Source organism: Calidris pugnax, unplaced genomic scaffold, assembly GCF_001431845.1.
Source record: "Calidris pugnax isolate Ruff unplaced genomic scaffold, ASM143184v1 scaffold54, whole genome shotgun sequence".
NCBI classification, from domain to species: domain Eukaryota; kingdom Metazoa; phylum Chordata; class Aves; order Charadriiformes; family Scolopacidae; genus Calidris; species Calidris pugnax.
The window spans coordinates 174,089-195,450 of NW_015090864.1; the positions used below are offsets into that span (position 1 = coordinate 174,089).

At 45.1% G+C, this 21,362-nt stretch overlaps 1 long non-coding RNA gene across 1 annotated transcript in view; it reads left to right on the plus strand.

The window, feature by feature from the left end:
• Positions 1-15,433, plus strand: part of LOC106889688 — a 36,048-nt gene extending 20,615 nt beyond the window's left edge. Inside the window, exons 4-5 of the long non-coding RNA XR_001412381.1 lie at positions 11,181-11,601; positions 15,331-15,433. This is a non-coding gene — a long non-coding RNA (uncharacterized LOC106889688). The remainder of the gene's footprint in view (positions 1-11,180; positions 11,602-15,330) is intronic.
• The last annotated feature ends 5,929 nt before the right edge of the window (positions 15,434-21,362 follow it).

Sequence of the window (21,362 nt, forward strand, 5' to 3'; positions counted from 1 at the left end):
ACCACGAGGCTGTTGCACATTTGATTTTGGAGGGCAATCATGTTCTACCTCCTGTACAGCAGGATCAGCACACAGAGAGCTGAACATCCCAGAACACCTTTTACGAGGGAACATCTGAGATACAGCTTTCAAGGAAAAGAAGGGGGTAAGCACAAGTACACTGAGAGGAAGACAAACAGATCAGCTCAGGTTTCTGGTTTGCAAAAGCCAGCTGGAAAGGTGAGGAGAAAGAGGAAAATCTCATTTCTAGATCAAGAGCCACTCAGTATTTTTCCTGAGACACACAGACGTAAGCAGGGCTTGTTCTGAGGTCTGGATCTCTGCATTCATCTTCTGGGTCTGTACGAGCCCACCCACTGTGGTGCTGAGCCAGGACACGTGTGTGTGTGTGTGTGTGTGTGAGAGGGAGAGAATGTTGATGCAAAGAAAGGAGAGGCTGGCTCACGCTCACACCGAAGCGTTAGCAGCTCATCCAGTAAGATTTGGGCCAGATTTTATTATTTTTTTTCTGATGAAAGAAAAGGTGGATGTTTTTTCTTTCTGATAGAAACACCAACTTTTTCTGAAATCTTGAATTCTTGTTTGTGAGAGGAGAAAAATAGCTTATTAAGCACCAAAACCATTAGCTCCATTTTCTTATGTTGCTTAAGCAGTTGAGGTTTTAGTGATCCCTTTAAGTTTAAAATGAGTCCTTTTTCACCAATCAGGCTCTGGAAGAAGAGAAGTCCTCAGTTGTGGACCTAGTTTTCTTGTTGGGTTCTGGAAACCTCCCAGCATCTTCTCGAGGGTGGCTAAACATCTTTGTGCATGGACATGTGAGAAACCTCTCTGTCTCACTCCATGCATCCTTATTAGGATACAGAGTGAGAAGCAGAACCAGGAACATTGCAATTAGAAGTAATTAGCTGAAGAAACCTGTTCCTGGGTGGCAGCTGGTGTGTGGTGAGGTTGGCAGGATAATGAATTTTGGCTGCAAGGATGTCTCTTTCTTATGAAGGGTCTTCAGGTGGAAGATGTGGGGGTCATGTCTCCACTGAGGTTCACGTTAGAAGTTCTGTCATGTCCCAGGTTGGTGTCCTGGTGCTGCTCTGGGGTTGATGTGCTGCTGGCTCTCCCCTCTGAGATTCTTCTGCTTTAGAGAGACTTTTTGGAGCACCTTGTTGTCCCATGTGTTTCAGTTGTGTCTGTGCACACATGGGCATGCCAGGCTCTTCCCCCACTGGCAGGCAGATGGAGAATAAATTCAGGAGTGACAACTTACTGCTCGCTGGTGGCATGGGAACCATCACAATGCATGGACAAACAGAATGGTGGGACCTGCTCCAGAAGCTTTCTGCTGAGTCGTGCAGTTTGGTGACCAGAGCCAATGGGAATTTCCAGAGCCATGTGAATAACCAAAGCGAGGATGAAGCAATAGGACTTGAAAAGGATGGCAGGAGCTCTGCTCAAGGGAACATCACCATGATGCAACTCGGATACCCAAAATCTCCTTAGCCATGTTCCTAATTACGTACTGGGTTATTAAATTATATCTCCACTCTGGGGAAGAGGGAGGGGGGAAGAAAACAAGCAAACACAACAAAGAATTCAGTGAAGGCTTGGTACTTTAAATCTGGATATTTCAAATCTGTGTCCCATCTGGTGTGGAGATGGAGAGCACTGCCTCTTCCACCCCCAAGCGTTTGGTGCAGCTCTAGCTGAGAACATCCCTCCAGCGTGCGTTGCCTGAATGGTGTAGGGACAAATTCAGAAAGCAGGACACCTCGTGAAGTCAAGGGGCATGTGTCTCCCCCGAGGGAATACCACAAACATGTGGGCTTTCACAGCTGCTTTCATGGTTCTGTATGTACTGCCATAATAAAGCCAAGATCTGAGAGACAGCTGGTTCTTCTGCACCCAGTGGTGCAGAAGAGAGATTGATGGATGATGCTGAGAAGGCTGAAGTGCCCTTTTTGTGCAGTCTGTTCTAAAAATATTGGCTGTGGCCAGAGAGCAGTGTTAAAGCCAGGGATAAGGGAGTGAGATCTCGGTCTAGAATAAGGAAGCAGCCACTTTCAACACTCAAACGCATGAGAGAATTTCAAATTGGATGCCATCGTTTCATCCTTAAATATTTCAAGAGGCAGACAGTGGAATTGCAGAGCTTGTAATGACTATTCTAGCAAGCACATAGAAGATGGATGAGGTACTTGAAGACAGGAAAAGGTGTAATGCGGTACTTATCTTTAAAAAGGGAGAGAAAGATGAATGAAGGAATTATTGATGAGTCAATTTAACTGAGATTTCTGAGAACAAAACTGGAACAAGTAATTATTCTATTTGTAATAGCAAAAAGCACAGACTGGGTGCCAGCTGAGCTGGAAAACACATTTATGGAAAAGAACGAGGGGGTCCTGGTGGAAAAGAAGGTGAATGTGGGTCAGCGGTGCCCTCAGAGCAAAGAAGGTTAACCCCAAACTGTGCTGCACCAACAATACTGTATCCAGCAACTGCAGGGCCAGTGATCCTTCCCCTGCTTGGCACTTGTGAGACCACAGCCAGAGCACTGCCCAGTTTGGGGCTCTCCAGTTTAAGAAAGGCATGGATGCACTGGAGCGAACCCAGTGAAGGGCTACCAGGATGGTTGGAGGGCTGGTGCACGGGATGTATGGGGAGATGCTGCAGAACCTGGGTTTTTCTGCCTGGAGAAGAGAAGACACAGGCTGGAGATCCAGACTCTTCTGGGAAGGGTATAGCGGATGGATGAGGAGCCGTGGACTCAAGTTGCAAGAAGGAAAATTCAGATTAGATATTGGGAAAATATTTTATGCCATAATAGTGGTCGAATACCGGAACAGGCACCTGGAAAGTTTTCTGGGACCTCCTTCCTTGGAGATATTCAACACTCAGCTTCAAAGTCCTGAGCAACCTGCTCTGTTTTGGGCAGAGGTTGGACCAGAGGCATCTACAGATCCCTTCCAGCCCATATTACTCTATGAATCTAAGAAGTTTGCAGGGGGTTTGGGCCATATAGCCTTTAAGGGTCCCTTCCAACCCAAACCAAACCCTTCTGCAATTCCATGATTCTATGATAACACCTTCCCTCCCATGAAAAAGCCTCATCCCCACTCTCAACTGGGAACAGCCCTTGGCATGGGCAATCCCATGCTTGATACCTTGAGCAAAAAACTCTGCCAGGGTCTGTGATAAGACTTAAACAGGATGGTTTTGGGACAGTCCTTGAACCTTGGATCAGTTGTCCAGTTTGGACAACTGATCAGTTGCCCAGTTTGGACAACTGATGTCCTTGAGCAGGCTGTGTCACCACAAGCAACTAGGTGGGAATTCCCGAGGCCCAGTTTCACATCTCTAAGTAGCCTATTTTTGTGGGGATTTGGTATATTTAACACACTGACAAGCATCAGGAAAAACATTAAGACGAGGCAAAGTAGGGCTCAGGAATAATTTACAGACCACTTTTGCTGCCCTTCCTGCCTGTAAATAGCTTTCTTGCAGGTCCTTGTTTTATTCAGCCAAGTTGGCTGGTGATTGCTTGAGCGTAGATCATTTTTCCCTGGAGCATGAAGAGGACTCAGTAGCAGCCGTTCCGTTTGAGCTGTACTTGTACAGAAAAACTGCTCAGCAAAATTTCAGCGACACGGCTCTTACCCCAGCTTTGCTAACGCATCGCTTTTGACCGATTTTTCTGCAAAGTCAGTTTGCCAACGAGTGGGGCTGGCTTTGCTGCTCGTTTTTACACCTGCTGCTTTCAGAGCTCGTAGGGCTACTAGCTACACAGTGTCCTCTGGAAGCAGGTTTTAATTTTTTGTCAGAAAATTTCTACATTTGGACATTTTTATCCAAGCAAAGTGCTGGAATTCAGCAATGTTGGAGTATTTCTGGAAAGCAGAATGATGGCTGCATTTTTTTTGCACCCCGTTTTCATCTGTGTCCCATCCGTTTGTTTTGAATAACATTGGGACATCAGTTGAGTGTTGTGCTCTACGTTGCCTCCCTTTATGGAAGATGATGACTCCCAAATGAAAAAAAAAATATTTTTTTCAGTGGCTGTGGAGGTGAGGTCCCTGTCCTGTACAACAAGATGCATTATATAGAGATGGGGAGGGAGTCTTGATCAGGGGGTGGAGCGGTAGCTCAAAGGGTAACGGTTTTAAACTGAAAGAGGGGAGATTCAGATGAGGTCTCAGAAAGAAAGTCTTTGCTGTGAAGGTGTTAAGAGCCTGGCCCAGGTTGGCCAGAGAAGCTGTGGCTGCCCCATCCCTGGAAGGGTTCAAGGCCAGGTTGGAGGGGGCTTGGAGCAATCTGGTCTGGTGGGAGGTGTCCCTGCCCAGGGCAGGGGGTTTGGAACTGGATGATCTTTAATGTCCCTTCCAACTCTAACCATTCTATGATTCTATGATCTTTGACTAGTCCCAGGAAGGAGAATGCCAGGCATTTTCTTTCCCTGACAGAGACCCAAACTGAATTTCTAAGTGAGCAGCATACCCCGCTATAAATTAAGCATTTGCCGCAACACAAGCAAAAAGAAAAAGAGTAATAAAACACACCAAAAAAAAGTGCCAGCATTTATTTTTCTTCATTTCAATAACCTATTGTGATATTCTCCCAGGGAACAGTTTGGCTTCGTCCCCCGAGGCCAGTGCAGGGCTGGTAGGAGGAGGGGAGAGGAAATGATGTGGTTATGAACCCCAAAGGGGTCGTAAAGAACGTTACGGTGTTTGCTTGTGGAGCAGCCACTGGTTTTCTTGTGCGACCCTCACCCCTCCTCACTGAAGGATGGAGTTGCCTCCAACAATAGGAAATCTGTCGGGGAGGTGCACTGGGCTGGGGGGCGACCTTCACATGTGTGTGTGGCCCAGCACAAGTGAGTTATGTGGCCCATCACTGAAGGTTGGGTTGTGTCACCACCACAAACGGGTTTCTCGTGCTGGAGGAGGATGTGTTGGCAACGTATGGAAAGTTTCACTCTGCTAAAGTTGAAAAATCTTCCGTTTCCACCTTCCTTCGGACGTTTTGTCCTGTAAAAGCTATATCCGCTTTGAAACAGCAGTTAAAACAAATATTTGCACATTAATGCAGTGGAACGCTTCCAGCATATACCCTTCTCGCAGTGAATTGTTGACTTTTTCTTCCCTCTGAGCCAACAGCAGAAAAGAAAACCCTGCAGTTTCTCTCCAGGGTAAAGGTGAGGGATATCATGCAGCTCTGGTACTTTAGGACACAGTCAGATGTCCTTCTGTCAGTCCATTTGGAATAGTTCACTCTCTGGCTGCATCTCCTCGTTTGTAGACCATTCGTGGTCCAAGTGAGCGCTCTTCACACCTTCACTGCAGTCAGCCAGCTCAGCTTAAAAGCCCACAAAGGTGATTTCAGCCAACATGTCTGGCTTGGAACCTTAAGAAGTGCACAAAACACCTCCTGGAAGTACCTCTCCATCTTTGCTGACTCTGCAGGAAGCCTGAAGGTCTGGATTTAACCCAGGTGGGATTTGTCTCCAGTTGCAGAGCGCTGATTTTAGGTGTCAGCAGGACACCTACTTGTGCATGGGATATAAGCAACAACTAGTGACACTACTAATGATATTAGTGACAGTTAATGATTCAGCTCCTAAGCACTGATGGCTAATGTCATCTGAGACACTTCATGGTCCTCAGATAGGAGAGAGGACCAAGGCACAAGACACTTCTGCTTAGATAAACTGCATTGTCATTGACTGGAAGAGGAATTTAGGTTATTAAGGTGTAATTCAGCTGTCACAACACAGTTCCTTGGTGCCATTTGAGACTCCCTCAGGTAATGTAACACCTGTAGGGACTTCCATGTAGCCTCTAAGATGAGAGATCTGAAATGGTGAACTGTATCTCAGCCCATAAGCTTCCCTTTTATAAAATTTGAATTGCTTAAAACTAATCCAGTGCTCAGTCTCTTGCCACCAGCTACAGAAGAGACCTATGGCCAACTTTGCAAAATTTAGATAACCCAGCATCCTCATGTGAGGACAGCTCTCCAAGTGGTGAGTTATCTACAGCTCTGGGAGGACACTGCGTCCCCTTGAAATGGATGGTGGGTTTTGACGGGATGAGTGAAGTTGCTCAAGCTGGAACTTGACCAAGACAGTGGGGTTAACACCTCTTGTCCTACAAAAAAACAAAATGCCAGGGGACTTCCAATGCAGTCAGACCTTCTGTTTTTTCATGTCATTTGAAAGATGTGGGAGAAGGAGAAAAAAAGGACACCTTCTGTAGAAATGCACACAAGAAATCTTCTTGCCTTGATTCAAATATGAGCTGGAAAGTGCCCAGTTGGTCAGAGAGCTGGTTTTCCAGTATGATTTTTCTCTCATGCTCCATTAACCCTGTCTTGTTGATCCTTGGCTTTATACCGTGTCTTCATGATTCTTGGCTTTGAGCTTCCCCTCTGATTTTTGATCTGAGGACCTTCCACGCGACATTAACAGTCAAGAAGGGAATTCCCAGAGGACTGGATGGTGTTTGAGAACATTGCTTCTAATGTGATAGAAGGCTATGTGTATGGACTTTGCTCCAGACATGATTTACCTTGGCCTTAACACATCTATTGCTTTGAAATGACCTCCTTCATGGATGGCCCCTAATTCTGGCACGTATGGAGAAGATGGGGTAATTTCTCACTCCTTCTGAGAGAGAGGACCTGTGTTGAATTGCTTTGCATCTGCTAAGGGGGTAGATCACTGCGCGGGTAGATGCTGTGGAACAGCTCACGTTTGGTAACCAAAGATATTTGATAAATGTAGATTCCTTTGATTCCCTCTCTGCGTGTTTGCTCCGTGCCTGAATTCCTTGTCCTGCAAGTGTTTTGTACCCGTTTCATCAAATTAATCCTCAAAATTCTCCTTCGCTTTGATCCAGTAGGCAGATAGCATCTGGGTTGTTGGCACACGAGACTGAATGCTGCCTTTGGTGCTGACTGATAACTTCTTGTAGTCTCTTTCACGCGTCTGCCTTTTGTGGAGCCCGTCCTGATCTGTATTTGCACCCTGCCAAGCTCAGTGGAAGTTCAGTTCGCCAAAAGTCTATTAAAAACCCTCCTTGGCTTGTGTCCTTCACGCTTTCACACAGCTATATTTTGGGCGTTTGATTTCTGTGAGTCCTTCACAGATGTGGAGCTCCTCGTTTGTGTACACAGGCTCCCCAGCCCTCGCATGGAAAGCTTTTCAGGATCCAAGCTGAAGTGTTAATGATGCTGGAGGAGAGCATCAGCACTTTTCCAGGGTGTGCTGGAAGGGGAGAGACTGTCGCTTCCCGGTGAGCAAACGTGCAGGCCACTTGCTAGACCTGGAAAGGGGAAAATTGGAGTTGCTGGGACTCCAGCTACCACGCTGGACTTGCATTTACATCCCCAGCAGCAAGATGAGGTGTGAAGTTGGTTTCTATGGATGATTTAGTGGTTGGCAAAGGCTGAGGTTGATAATTGGTACCATTTGTGCTAATTTTGTCAGCATTTTTCCTCCTGCCTCATTGGTAAGTTTTAGCTTTTTAATTTTTTTTTGTTGGGTTTTTTAGTTGTGGTTTTTTTTTTTCTTTTTTTTTTTCTCAGTTTGGGGGAACAGAGTTGTGGTTTCACATTCTTGTTAAATTTTTAATTTTTTTTTTTGTTGGGTTTTTTAGTTGTGTTTTTTTTTTCTTGTTTTTTTCTCAGTTTGGGAGAACAGAGTTGTGGTTTCACATTCTTGTTAAAGACCAGGGCTGTGATTTATTCTGGGTGGAGGCTGGGGAGCGGGGGGAGAGCACAGGGAAGGAGATTATAATTGGACTTGGGCTTCATATTAGGTTTAAAAAAATAAATAAACTGGCCGGAACAGCAGTAGAGCCAAGTAATTCTATTTCACTTCACACCAAATTTAGTAAGCTGAGGAAAAAAAAAAAAAGCTCAATTTCACAAAACTGTGGCAATTCCTTATTTCCAACTCAGGTTTTCCTCTCTTTTCTTCAGCTTGTGTCTACTGAGAAGAGGCACATGTAACCTTCAGCTTCCCTGGGTTCCAGGCTTAAAAACTATAAACTTTATATAGCATTGAAGTGTATGTAGGAATAGTAATGGGTTCAAATTCTCCCTTCCAACACCACTAGCAACAATCCTCCAGCTTTACAAAGGCTCTTCTCTGCAGGAACAACCTCCAGAGGTCAGGAGGTGATCATCTCACCAGGTTGATTTGATGTGTCTTGGAACAATAGAGAAAGTGTCCTTTTAGCTGCTGGATACCTTGGAATTTGATACGAAAAAGGACTGGATGCTTTTCTTCAAAAGCTGCCTCAAAGGAATGAGTTTTGATAAGCCTGAACTGACTTGAAAGCCTGGACTGGAAGGTGCATAGTTCTTTAGCTGGCAGAACAGGAAGGCTTTCCATGGTGTGAGGCTGCAAAGACCTCAGGAGATCTGCTGTGCCCTCCAGCTGCCTCAGGAACACAGCCCATGTAAGCCCAGGTGTTGGTGGAACTTGATCATTTGGGATCAGGTTGATCTCTTCTCAGTCCAGACATTTCCAGCTGAGCTTGTCAACCTGGACTCCTTCTGTAGACAGTAAAGAAATACAGAAACTCTCAGCACACCATACATTTCTCCTGTTTTCCATGTCTTCTTTGGGTGAGGTGATCACCTTTTAGGCCCTTTAGGTGAAATCACTGCATAAATAGAAGTGTTTATAGAGAAATTAGCCCGGCTGAACTGCTGCCTGTCTGGGTCAGGAGCCCAAATCTACCTCCCCCCACACCAGTGTGTGGCACTTGGTGAGCATTGGCTGCTCTGGCTCTCCCCATCAGCTCCTGCAGCTCAGTACAGGCAGTTAACATGGACAAGGGGCTTTTTTGGAGGGGATGGGTGGTAGAAGAGCAGTAGAGACGCAGGTAAATCTTCATCCATCTTCCTCAGTTACTGGATACTCAGAATCCTGGGGCACGAAGCAGTTAAAAAGGGAATGGATAGAAAACTATCAAGAATGGGGGGTACCCCATCTAAGGGGAGATGCTCTAGGTGTTTTGTTTCTTTCCCAGGGACTTCTGGTTGATCTGGAAATTGAGGGTCATAAGGAAATGGGAGCAAAGAGCTGCAAACTCACAGGATTTACACCATTCACAGTCATGAAGTGTGATGATTAATTAATCACTATTTCCTGGCACTCCTAGGTGGGCAGGGACTGCTGCCAGGAAGGGAGCTTTCTGGGATGGTGGCTGAGAAAGTCAGGATCTCTAAGGATGGGAAGAAGCTGTCTTCCCATCTTCTTTCCAGGCCCAGAGACAACGATCTCTGGGTATCAAGGTATTATATGTAAACAAGGGTTCACACTTCAAGTTGGTGATAGGGGTTTTGGGTGTATTTTTTACCCCCTCTTTTTTTTTTTTTGGTTCCTGCAAGCTGTTTACCACTTTTGCTGGCCTCTGGAACCATGTCATGAGAACCTACTTGGGAGTTCACTGAAATCAAAGGGCGACTTTTGCTTTGTTGGCAGCAAGGACCTCAAGAGAGGTCCCTCCCCATCTCTCCTGGAGCCCCTTGAGGGACTGGAAGGAGCTCCAAGGTCTCCCTGGAGCCTTCTCTTCTCCAGGCTCCTCAACTCTCTCAGCCCCCCCTCCCAGCAGAGGGGCTCCAGCCCTCCCAGCATCTCCATGGCCTCCTCTGAACTCTTTTCAACAGCCATGGCCAAGGTCTGCATCGGGCTGCCCAAACCTGGCCCTCATCCCTCATCTCTCCCCATTTTTGGGGTTCCAGAAGCCCAAAAAAGTTTGGGAAGCGGAGAGGCTTATTTCACAGTCATGTACAAAGATTACCAAAGAGATTAGTTATGTCAAATATTAGGAAAAAGAGAGAAGCTCTCCCAGGAAGCATAAAGCAGTGCCTCTGACAAGAAATGGGTAGGAGGGAGCCAACTGATTGCTGAAGGAGACCCCTGTATTGTGACACTGTGTTATATGGGAAATCAATCATCTCAAATGATCTAATGGTCCCTTGTTGCCTTAGGAAAAAAAATAAAAAAGTCTATTAATTTGTTCCAGTTAGTTGTTCATGCAAGAGAACTCGTGAAGGAAAATGAGCCAGGAGAAAGAAAGAACTGCTAAAAAGAATTTGCTTCCTGCAGGGTACGTGGTTTTAAAAGCATGGCTTGGAGGAATTCCTAGCATGGACAAAGCCCAGTGCCCTCATGAATGGGGACTTTTTGCTACTGCAAACTCTTCTCCTGGTCTCACCTAAACAGACATGTCCCTTCAAATCCAGGGGGAGGTCAGGGTAAGTTGCTGAGGCCCTTTGGATATCTATGGGTGGGCACGTCGGCATAGCTGAGGGAAGATTGGACTCCTATCAGGAACTAGGATTAATATCTGCCAGTGTAAACAAGAGCTTCAGGGCACATCCTTGACTTTCAAGTTCAATGGAGATGGTTTTTTTGGTACCAACCGGTCTAGATAGCACCTGAGAGAAGATGTGGAAATGCTCCTCAAGCATTATGGGCTTGACCAAGGACTCTCCTTGATGCTTCAGACCATGGTGGTGCTGTGCAGATCTGCTCCTCTCTACCACAGCTCTGACTCAGTGATGTGTCCTCACCATGACCTGGACCCTTTTCTGACGACGTGAGGGCCTGGTGACCCCATACTGAGCTGCATTGTAGACTAAGAGAGGACATAAACCCTGGTGTCTATATCTGAAGCAATGGTCTGGCTGTGAAATGGGAGAGAGGCAAAAGACAGGTATGAAAGTGTCACACACAAAATATCTGAGAGGGCACATCTGCAAAGCGCTTGCAGAAATCATGAAAACGTTAAGTTAAATGTCCCAAACTCCTCTGCTTTGCACCAAAGCACGTGCTGAGCACAGCGTGTGCTGAGCTGATTTGGGGCCCAGTGCCTAAAACCACAAGACCTCTGTGGGAAAGCTTATTAGCTCTTCCTGCCTCTGCTGCCTTTTAATTCCTCACAGCTGACTTCCAACTTGTGCTAACATCTCCTCGGCCACAGCACCCATCCCTAGTGAATTCGAAGACAATGCTGCTCTTAAGGAGCAGGAGGGGTAATTCCAGGATTAACAACTGACCTTCTCTCGTGTGTTTTTATGTGCTTATGTGTCTCCAAGGACAGGATTTGTACTTTTTGTCCTGTTTAGAAAAAGGCGCTTGACCGTATTTCATTTTTTTTTATGGCGTGTTGTAGGCTTGGCCAAGAGAAAAACATGAAGCAGAGTGTCGCTGAAGCTGTAAACAGGGCAGGAGCAGATGTTCCTTCCCTTCTGCAGAGAATGCGAGGCAAAGGAGAGAGAAAAAAAAAGGGGAGAGAGCCAGAGCTGCCCAGGAGGGAGGAATGAAGTGTGGTGTGATCCAGTTTGGAAGGAGCTGAGAGGATCTTGCCTGCTTAAATTAAAGTACAGCTTGATAAATCTTGACTGTGCCTGTTTTCTGCGTGGGGCCCCTGGAAATCCTGAGGATAAGACGGACACCTAGGAGAAAATAATGGAAAGCAAGCCAGGAAAGAATGTTTTTCCCCTGAATTAAGACTTCCTAGGCACTGGGTGACTTGACCTTCACAACCCAACCAGTGCATCCACCTTCAGAAGTTCATGCTTGGCTCTGTAAAGGTAGGTATGGGATGAAATGCCCGTGAATGCCAGGGCTGAGGGAGCACCCAATGCACTACTGGGAGGCCATGTTTGGATGTGCTTGTTGGCTTTTTCTACCAAGTTCTAGGTGGTGGTCAGCCATGAAGGAATATCGCCATGTCTGAGCTGCCCGACAGCCATGTAAGCGTGGTTGGGGTCCTTCTGCTGAGCCATAGCTCAGGCTTGGCGTGGTGAGACCACCTCTGTGTTTTGTGTGATGACGGTGGGACACAAAAGACTGAGGTGAACCTGGTTCTGTCTGGTCCTCATAGTTTTTGACGCAATCCACATAATCTAGTAATTGGTGAACTGTATCCATCTGTTGAAGACCTGTGTTGTATGAGAAAGAAGTGTTTGGGACTCCTGTCTCTTGTCCTTGCTGTCTTCTGTGGTCAAGGAAGATGCCTTTGAATTAGGAATGGTGATCAGATTCGACAACATAAGATCTGGCAAAAGAGGGGAGGTCAAAACTGAGAATGACACCAGTTCTGAGTAGCAAAACCAGTGCAGAGTGGGGATATAACTGTGGTTTTCAATATGAAGGTCTATGAGAAAGAACAATTATTTAAGCTCAAAGATAACATCAAAACAAGGGTAAATGAAGATAAACTAAGCACAGATCAATTCAGAGGGGAAATTAGAAGGTCTCTAAAAGGTAGAAAATGGATGTTTTGGAACAGGTTCAGACAGAAGCAACCAAGGACAGATTATGGTCACATGGAGCTCAACCAGTTTTGGAAAGGATGGTGGGTACTTCTGCTTGTGATAGGAGGGACTGGACCTTGTGGGCTGCCTGGTCCTTCCTTTCATTGCTATGGGGAAAACAATGTGTAGGAGATTGAAAAGGCTCTTTGACTAAGACAGGCATAAATTTAATCCTCCCTTTAAAAACTAGCGAAGAGCTAAATAACTCAGGGACCCCAAGGCAAAAGGCCTTCAGAAACTGACTGCATTCAAAAAAGGCACCCCTAAAGCTCAACCAAAAAGAATTTAAATACCTCATTTGTACAAATGAGGTACAGAGAAGGCTAAATTTTCCCAGCTCATTTATTCCAGCAAGTCCACCTGAAAGCAAGAGTTATATTTCCCCTCTGAGTGCAATTTCCTCTTACTTTTTGGGTCGGTATTTCACAGCTTGTCACTTCATTTTGCTCCCCCACCCAAAGCTCTGAATGAAGTTGATTGGGGATGATTGAACCAGTTGCATTTTTCTCCCTCCGGAGGTTGTTGCCTTTCAGTAGCAAGTGAGATGATAATGACATGGCTGTAGAAGTGCCCATTTATTCCTGCAGCCCAGGCTGGACTCCTCTCAGCACCTGGACAGACAAGTAGGACTCTCCAGGAGACAAACCAGAACATGAAAGCTGGGTTCTCACCCTGCAAGTGTGGTGGAATTCGTGGGGTAAATGAGACACCACTTAGTGTGGGTGCCACCCCACCAAGCTGGGTGCCTCCACAACCTGAGGTGTCTCCAACAATGGTTGGGTGAGGATTAGTCATGGAAATGTGCTGCTTAGACACCCGTCACCTGGGCTTCGCTCCGTGGCCTTTTTTTCATCTTATGAATGCCATGAGTATAGGACAACAAATCTTAAATCAGTGGAAAGGTTAAAAGAGACCTTGTAATGTCTCTGTAATGGTCTGCATGCTCAAATGCAGATATATGACTCAGCACACTCATTTAATACTACCAGGCAGACGGTTTAGCTATTCCAGCTCATTGCAAGAGAGGACTTTATCTGGTAATCCAATAAGCTTAATTATATCATTCTGATAATAAACAATGAGGCAGATTCAAGGCAGGCAAAGCCTAAACACAGTAGACCAAAGAGCCTCTGATTTGTTATGTATCAGATGACTTTTAATCAGGCTATCATACCGGTACTGGATTCTCCACCCAGTATAAACCAGTGCAGCTTTACTAAAGTCAAGGTACCTGGGTCAATTTTTCCTGCTCTGAGTAGCTGGTCTGAAGTGATTAATGCTGTTTAACTTGCAATACTCATTTTAACCTTGTGAATCGTGAAAGCTGTGATTCCAGTAAAAGGCTACGTCTGCCTCACATCTAATCAAGTAATTGTGTGTAATTGCAGATAATCAGAGGCCTTAGATCTAGAATGCACAGCAGCTTGCATTTAAAAAAAGCCTCCCAATTAAATGAGTGGCGAATACAAGTGGGTTTTTCTTCTTTTTTTTTAAATCCTTTTTTTTTTTTTGTGGGGCTAATTGCAAGAAAGAAGCTCACTCTTCAATTAGAATATTTTGTATATTAGGTATTGTTTTTAATTAGTCTGAAAGTCTCTGTTATCCATCACAAAACCTTCTGCATGTGCACTCTTTTCTAGACCAGATGCGGCGTGCTGCATTTCTGAATCCTCTTAGTCCAGAATCCACAAATTATGCTAATATAAACAAACTGAACTAGAAAGATTCACTCTCACTTCAAAACAATACTATGGGTATACAAAATATAGAGGTCACGTGAAAGCAGTGCTGGAAACCAGAGATTATTATGGAAATGCCAACATATTTTAAACAATACCTCTCTGACTCTGAAGCTCTGAAGGAGAGAAGACACAGGTTGCTTTTCACTCCTTAGCATCTGAGATAAAGTTGCCTGAGGCTGGACACAGCACCCTTAGGGAAAAAATACAATAACTTGCCTCCACTAAGTTTTTACATCAAATCGGTGCCTTTCAATTTCACAAGGTACGTTTTCACCCTGAAGATACAACTGGAATCCAATAAAATAAGGTGGTAATCTTTTTTTGTACATTTTTTTTTTTAACCGTACTGCCAAAGCTGAAAGCTTTTTGCACAGAGAGGCTCCATCAAATCTGAAGTGATATCATTGATATAATTTGTGGTGGGGGCACGGAGTTTCTGGAGGATGAAGCTCTGAAGGCTCAGGAGAACAGTGACCCATAAAGCCCTCTCCTGGACGATTATGCCCCTAGGAGTTTAGCCAGGATGTCACTTGAACCTGCAGCCAAAGCATCTCAGATCACATCAATATCTTTGTTTTAGCCATCAGATGAGTTTATATTAAGGTGTCAGGCTAGAAATGGAGTGGTGGGGCACAGACCCACTAGTTTCTTGCAAAGACCTGGAAACAGAGACTTTGCTTCAAAATTAGAGCAAGTGATACTTTTTAATGTTGATTTCCCTCTAATAAATTGATTTTTGCACCTTCCTTTCTTCCAAGCTCCGTTGCACTTTATAAATGTAGACATTTTACTTTATTTTTTCCATATTTCCCTTCAAAGTCATATCTTTGAGGTTAATTCTCAGCTGGGTGTGTCTCACTCCACCCCAAAAGCTGATGCTCTCCTGCTCCCTTCCTGGCAGGATGAATAAAGTCACTTCACCCCAAGGAGGAAGAGGATTTAATGGTCACTGTCACGCAGTCCTTTGATGTTTCCCCTCTCTCATCACGATGCTGTCTTCCGTGGTGCTTGGCTGTGCTGAGAATGGTCTCCCCATCGACCACCTCTGCCCTTGTTTCCTTGACAATATCTCACTTGCTTTCCTCAGCTCTCCAAGAATTGACTCAGTCTGTCCCATTCCAGACAACTAAATTATTCCTCTTATGGTTAAGGACCTGGTGGGATGGCAGTACTTTTGCTAACCAGGTATCCCGGGACACTGTGGGACACCCCTTCCTCTCTCCCTGCTTCTCACCTCTTCTCTTCCCACCACCCCAACCAGCACTCCAAATCCAAGAGTTGATGATCCTGGAAGCAACGACATGAGGGGTGTTCACCCAACAGTTGTCCTGAAGGCTCTCTGCGTGGCACAAAACACACGTCTGGAGTTTTTCTCCTGGTTGAAGGTTGGACATGCTGCTTGACGAAGAGAGTGGAAAGGTGCTACCCAAGGGCAAGTTATGGACTGTCCCCAGATGAGAGAGAAATCCACCAGATGAATACCCTGGAGCTCAGAAGACAGCCCAGCACTGGCTCTGCATGATGCCATTTTCCAGCCATTGATCAGGTAAGGATGTGCTCTGCTTCATGTGGCTCGTGCTGCACGTGAACATACCCCAGCACCGTGGCTTCCTCCTGAGATGAAGTCAGCCAGATTATTTTCCACACAAACAACATGTCTCATTCTCAGTGAATTTCAATTTGGCAGCAGAATTTTTCTCGAAATGTTAAACTGATTTGAAGGAAAGGCTGCTGCTTCTCTTGAATAATCTGAGACGTGCGATACCTGTCAAAAAAAAAAGGGGGATTGATTGACTTCAGCTGGTAGAAAGCTCAGATAATGAGGGCTCTTTTAGAGGCACAGCAGCTCTTTGAAAAGCAGCAGCAGTTTTGGGGTGAAATATGGTGTTTCACAGTGCATGGCAAGGTAGCATGATGGGAGCTGAAAGCAACTAATATAACTCCTTCACCTCTGAGGTTATTTTACGGTGTCATTAATGAAGTTAGAATAAAGACAGGACAGTGAATTTTGCAACAAAAGAAAAAAGGAAGTAGTTGTAGAGCATTTAACAGCCAGAAACTCTGTTTTATAACTACACCAAAAGAAAAACCCATTCACTTTCATATCTTTCTTTCCATTCCATTATTATTAATCCAAGCGGGACTTAAAGGAAAGGGATTATACTCACTGGATTAGTAACACTATGTTTCTCAAATTGGAACTCATAAATCCAGGTGGATGCTTGCAGCATCATCAAATCGGTGGAAATTTAGCTGGGAAGGTGAGACTGGCAACCGAAAATGGCCATTTCAGGGAGGCAATTAATCTGAAGGTGAAATTACTGTGTGGTCCCCGCAGAGTTCCCTCTGGTTTTGTGCCTTCATACCCTGCTGTGGGTGGAGGTTGAGCTGGAGGTAGACTGCTGAATGCAATCAGCCCATATTTTGGGAATCTGAGTGGTTTCTTGGGGCTTTGGAGAAATGCAAAAGACTTGCCTGTATGTGGTTTCTTCTTACATGGGACATTCTGGGCAGGTTACATACCCAGCAGAACGGAGACCTGCAGCAAATAGGCATGAAATCTGCTTTCCTCAGTATTCAGCTTTTTCTTCCATGGAAGCTCTCAGCTTGGTGCACGCTTTTGTTGCTATAATTACTCAGTGACTACATTAGATCCCCGCTTCTCATTTTTATTCATTCTCTTTTGTTTTCACTGCTCTTTTTCCCTGGGAAAGAGGCATTCATTTCTGGCTGCTGGTCTTACATCTAACGAGTCACACTTGTCACTTTGGGGTGCTTCTTGCTGAGGGTGTAACAAATGCTTTCAGGAAGCTTTGCTGCTTCACCAGACTCTGGCAACGTCTCAAGAAGGGAGAGATGACTGTCAGGAAAGTAGCACATAAACTGCTGAAGGGCACTATGCTTGAGTTCAGACCAAGTGTCTGAGTGCAGTTAGTCTTCTGGTTGAAGAAGAGAACACACCTGTGGGACTTCATGAGATTTGTCACCGTGGAAGGGGCTTGGGGAAACCTAATTTGCTGGGAGAGGAAATGCAAATATTTGGGAAGAGCCAAGAGTCATAGAATCACAAAATGGTTTGGGTTGGAAGGGACCTTAAAGAGCATTGAGTTCCAACCCCCTGCCCTGGGCAGGGACACCTCCCACCAGACCAGGTTGCTCCAAGCCCCCTCCAACCTGGCCTTGAACCCCTCCAGGGATGGGGCAGCCACAGCTTCTCTGGGCAACCTGGGCCAATGCCTGACCACCCTCACAGGGAAGAATTTCTTCCTAATATGTAATCTAAACCTCCCCTCTTTCAGTTTAAAACCATTCCACTTTGTCCTCTCACTCCCCTCCCTGATCAAGAGTCCATATTGAAGGGCCTTATCAACAGAGTGGAAAAATGAGAGGCTGGTGGTTATAATACCCACGTTCTGATTTACAGTTGTTGTGTTGTCACCGGTGCATTTGGCTGTTGGAGCCCAGCATCTCTGGGCGAAGCGTTGTCATTATTCTCTGGGTTCATACAGCATCTAACACAGCGTGTGTGGGAGAACATGAAGGATCCAGACTGTGCATGGGGCTTCAGGACAAGAAAAAGAAACTATTATTTTAACTATTCAGTTAAAAGACAGCACTTTCACGCCTTGAAGAACAAACAAATGTGGAGAATGGATGGGCGCAGGCAGAAAGGCTGTCTCAGAGCTGATAGATATAAGAACATTGATATACATGAGATGTGATGGAGAGGGATGGAGATGACAGATGTGCCCGAGACCCATCCTCTGGCTGTAAGGAAGGTTGGGTGAATTCTTCCTCCCTGGCTCTGTGTGCAGGGGGGGGAATTCGACCGCAGGATGAATCCCAGGATCTCGGTGGGAGACCGATCATACTTAACAAACAAACCTCTTTTCCTTTGCCTCCTGAAGGATGACAACGTTCTGCCAGGCAAGGTGAAGTTAGGGACATGAACCCGTGATCTCTCCTCCTGGGGAGTAATGCAAAATGCATGAGGTTTAGGCAAAGGAAAGTTAATCTGCTTACATGTATGAGAGCTCGTCCCTGGCTTCCCTTGCAATAGCATCCCCCAGGTGCTCAGCAGGGCTTGCTAAATGATACAAACAAATTAGCCATTAATTGGCTCTTCATTTGCTCTAAATATTTTTCTCTATTCTTTATCTGCAAACTCCCCAACTACAGTCACGTAATTATCCTCTTTTTTTTTTTTTTTTTTTTTTTTTTTTTGCCAAGATATGTTTTATAATAAAAAAGCATTAGAATTTCCCCCTTTGGGGAAAAAGAAGAGTGTTATTCCTGGCTGTGATAAGCTGAGATTTTATTAAGCTTCCTCCATGAGCGCTTTCCATTAGCTGTTTGCAGAGTGCTTTGCAGTGGACATCAGACTTAATGCCTTAAAACGTGGCTGCAAGTTAAGTCACACAAGGGAAGATCTGAGTCCCGACCTGCTATTTGGTCAGCGCAGACGAAATTACACTCCCAGCTGATCTGACTGCATTTAACGCTGGTGAAACAAAGCCAGAACACAGTCCTAAGAACTTTCCCATATTATACAAATTTTGGCATGATCTGGCATGGTTTTGGCCCAAACCAGCTAACACTGTCCTGGACAATGCAAAGATGCCCAGGGAAATATGGCCGGGTCTGCATTAGGTTTGACTGCTTAGAATCATGGGATCATCATGGAATAATTTGGGTTTCAAGGGACCTTTAAAAGTCATCTAGTCCAAATCCCCTGCAATGAGCAGGGGCATTTTCAACTAGAACCGGTTGCTCCAAGCCCCCTCCAACCTGGTCTTGAAGGTCTCCAGGGATGGGGCAGCCACAGCTTCTCTGGGCAACCTGGGCCAGGCTCTCACTACCCTCACAGCAAAGAATTTCTGCCCCAGATCTCATCTCAATCTCCCCTCTTTCAGCTTAAAACCATTACCCTTCATCCTGTTGCAATAGATCCTGCTAAAAAGTTTATCCTTGTCTTTCCTATAAACCCCTTTTAAGTGCAGAAAGGTCACAATAAGGTCTCCCTGGAGCCTTGTCTTCTCCAGGCTGAACCCCCTCAACTCTCTCAGCCCAACCTCCCAGCTGAGGGGCTCCAGCCCTCCCAGCATCTCCGTGGCCTCTTCTGGCTGCACTCCAACAGGTCCATGTCCTTCTGCTGTTGGTGGCCCCTGAGCTGGAGGCAGCACTGCAGGGGGGTCTCCCCAGAACAGGGTAGGGGGGCAGAATCCTCCCCCTTGCCCTGCTGGGGATTCATCCCAGGATGGAGTTGGCTTTTTGGGCTGACCTTCTATAGACTTATTCAGAAACAAGAGTAGCTGGTGCTCATGCAAGCAGCTTGGCAGATTGATGTGTATGAGGAGAAAGAGGACTTGGTGGAATGTCATCAGTAAATATTTTTTTTCTGGGGAAATCTCAATGGTGCAAAGAAAACAACTAACTTCTACAAGCTTTCATAGGGATTTGGGACTTTAGCTGCTTTGTTTTTCGAAATCTCCTCTATGGATTGAGCTTGATGTAAACAGAGAAATGCACTCAGCACAAAGAGATATACAGAGGGAGCTGTTTGGAAAGATCTTTGGGTATACAAAGGACTGGGAATGATGACAAAGGCTTTTCACTTTACTGCAGAGAGCAATCCCTTGACATGTGCTTAAATCTGGATGGTGAACAAGTGTCTCCTGGCCAGTGGAAGGCTAATGCGGCTGAAGATGTATGTAAATATATACTATTTACCAGGGAAGAGGACGTTAGTTGAGGAAATGAATAATTTCAGAAAGAATAAACTGATCAGAGATGTTTGGAGAAGGAAGATGCTCATATAATTGGATTTGATCCAAAGGGTAATGCAATCAAATGATAATGAAGGCCGGTTGTTTATCACCTGTTGTAAGAGAGTTGTCTGGGCAGAGAATAAAGAAAGAAATAGTGTTATGTCTCTATAATAAGAACCTCCAAATAACCTTTTATAGATTTGTAGGGTTTAAAGGGAGATGGGATAATGAGATCTTCAAATCTGACCTCATGTTTGCCATTGTCCTTCCAGTTTCACAGTCATCTCTGCGCTGACTCTATTACATTGGCTTTGATGGCAATAAATCTTCTGGAAGGATATCGAGTCTTATTAAAATCTGTGAGTCACTTCTGTAGCTGAAGTTCCCAGAATTGCACTGATTTAGAGTCACGGAGAGTTTGATGCCGTACTGAAAGTAATAATAATGATAATAATAAAAATTGTTTCTCAGTTTTTTTATAGTATTCTATGAGATCATTAAAAATGAATCTCTGTTAGGAATCTTCCTGGCTTTTAACTAAGTGCACTCTCTGTGGTCAGTTTAGAGACTGGAAGAAACACAAGCCTTATTTTCTGATCAAATTGTTTTTGCAAACCACTGGGGCTTGCAGTGGCTCTCAGCTTTTTGCCTCTTGCCAAAAACCCCTTCTTTTGTGATGATGCCTAAGATTTTGGTTGAGAAGCCACCTCCCAGCCAGCAGAACATGAAAGGGCTGGCATCTTCATCTGACTTTGAATGACCCCTGAACCCAAGCTGGATGCATTCAGTAAAGCTGTTTGTTGGGGTTTTTTTTTGCCATCACACTGAGAATTGTTGAATTCTCTCCATTGCTTGGACCTGGCATCTCCAGTAGGTGAGTGGCATCATAAAATATGCTGTTAGTCCACAACGCCACACACCTCGGTGGCACTCGGAGTCTTCACATGGACTTTAGCTCACAGGCAGGCTGTGGAGGGAATTACTGAATTACCCATGCATGCAGTTGCCTTGGCAGTAATCCCCATGGTTGTAGCTTTGAATCACACAAGAAACAGCTCATCCTTCTGAGGTAAATTAAGTTCATTACTCTGTAAAGGTCATTTTGAAGGAACTTCAGAAAATGGAGGCCTGCTTTGTTGCTTTCCATAGGAGATTAAGACTGATTTCTCTCCTGCTTCTTGGCACCAATCAATCAGAGTTGGGATTCACCTGTTCTAAGTACCTGATAAACAGTTTGGAGATGGCTCTTGCACCATTAGGCTCTTGCCTCTACTAAGCTTTGTTGCTCAGGACCCTCATTCACTGCTGAGGAACCAAGATGCAGGAGACGGGGATCACCCACAGAGGCCATGGCAAGACTAAGAAGGTAATTCAGATCCTACAAACTTGAATCTGGACCCCTCAAATTTAATTTTTTTCTTGAAAATTTTACACAGTGAGTGACACACTGTTTATCACAGCCCACATAGCTGCAGCTGTATTGGAAGAACACAGCTTGTAAAGCACATTCAGATCATTCAGGCAA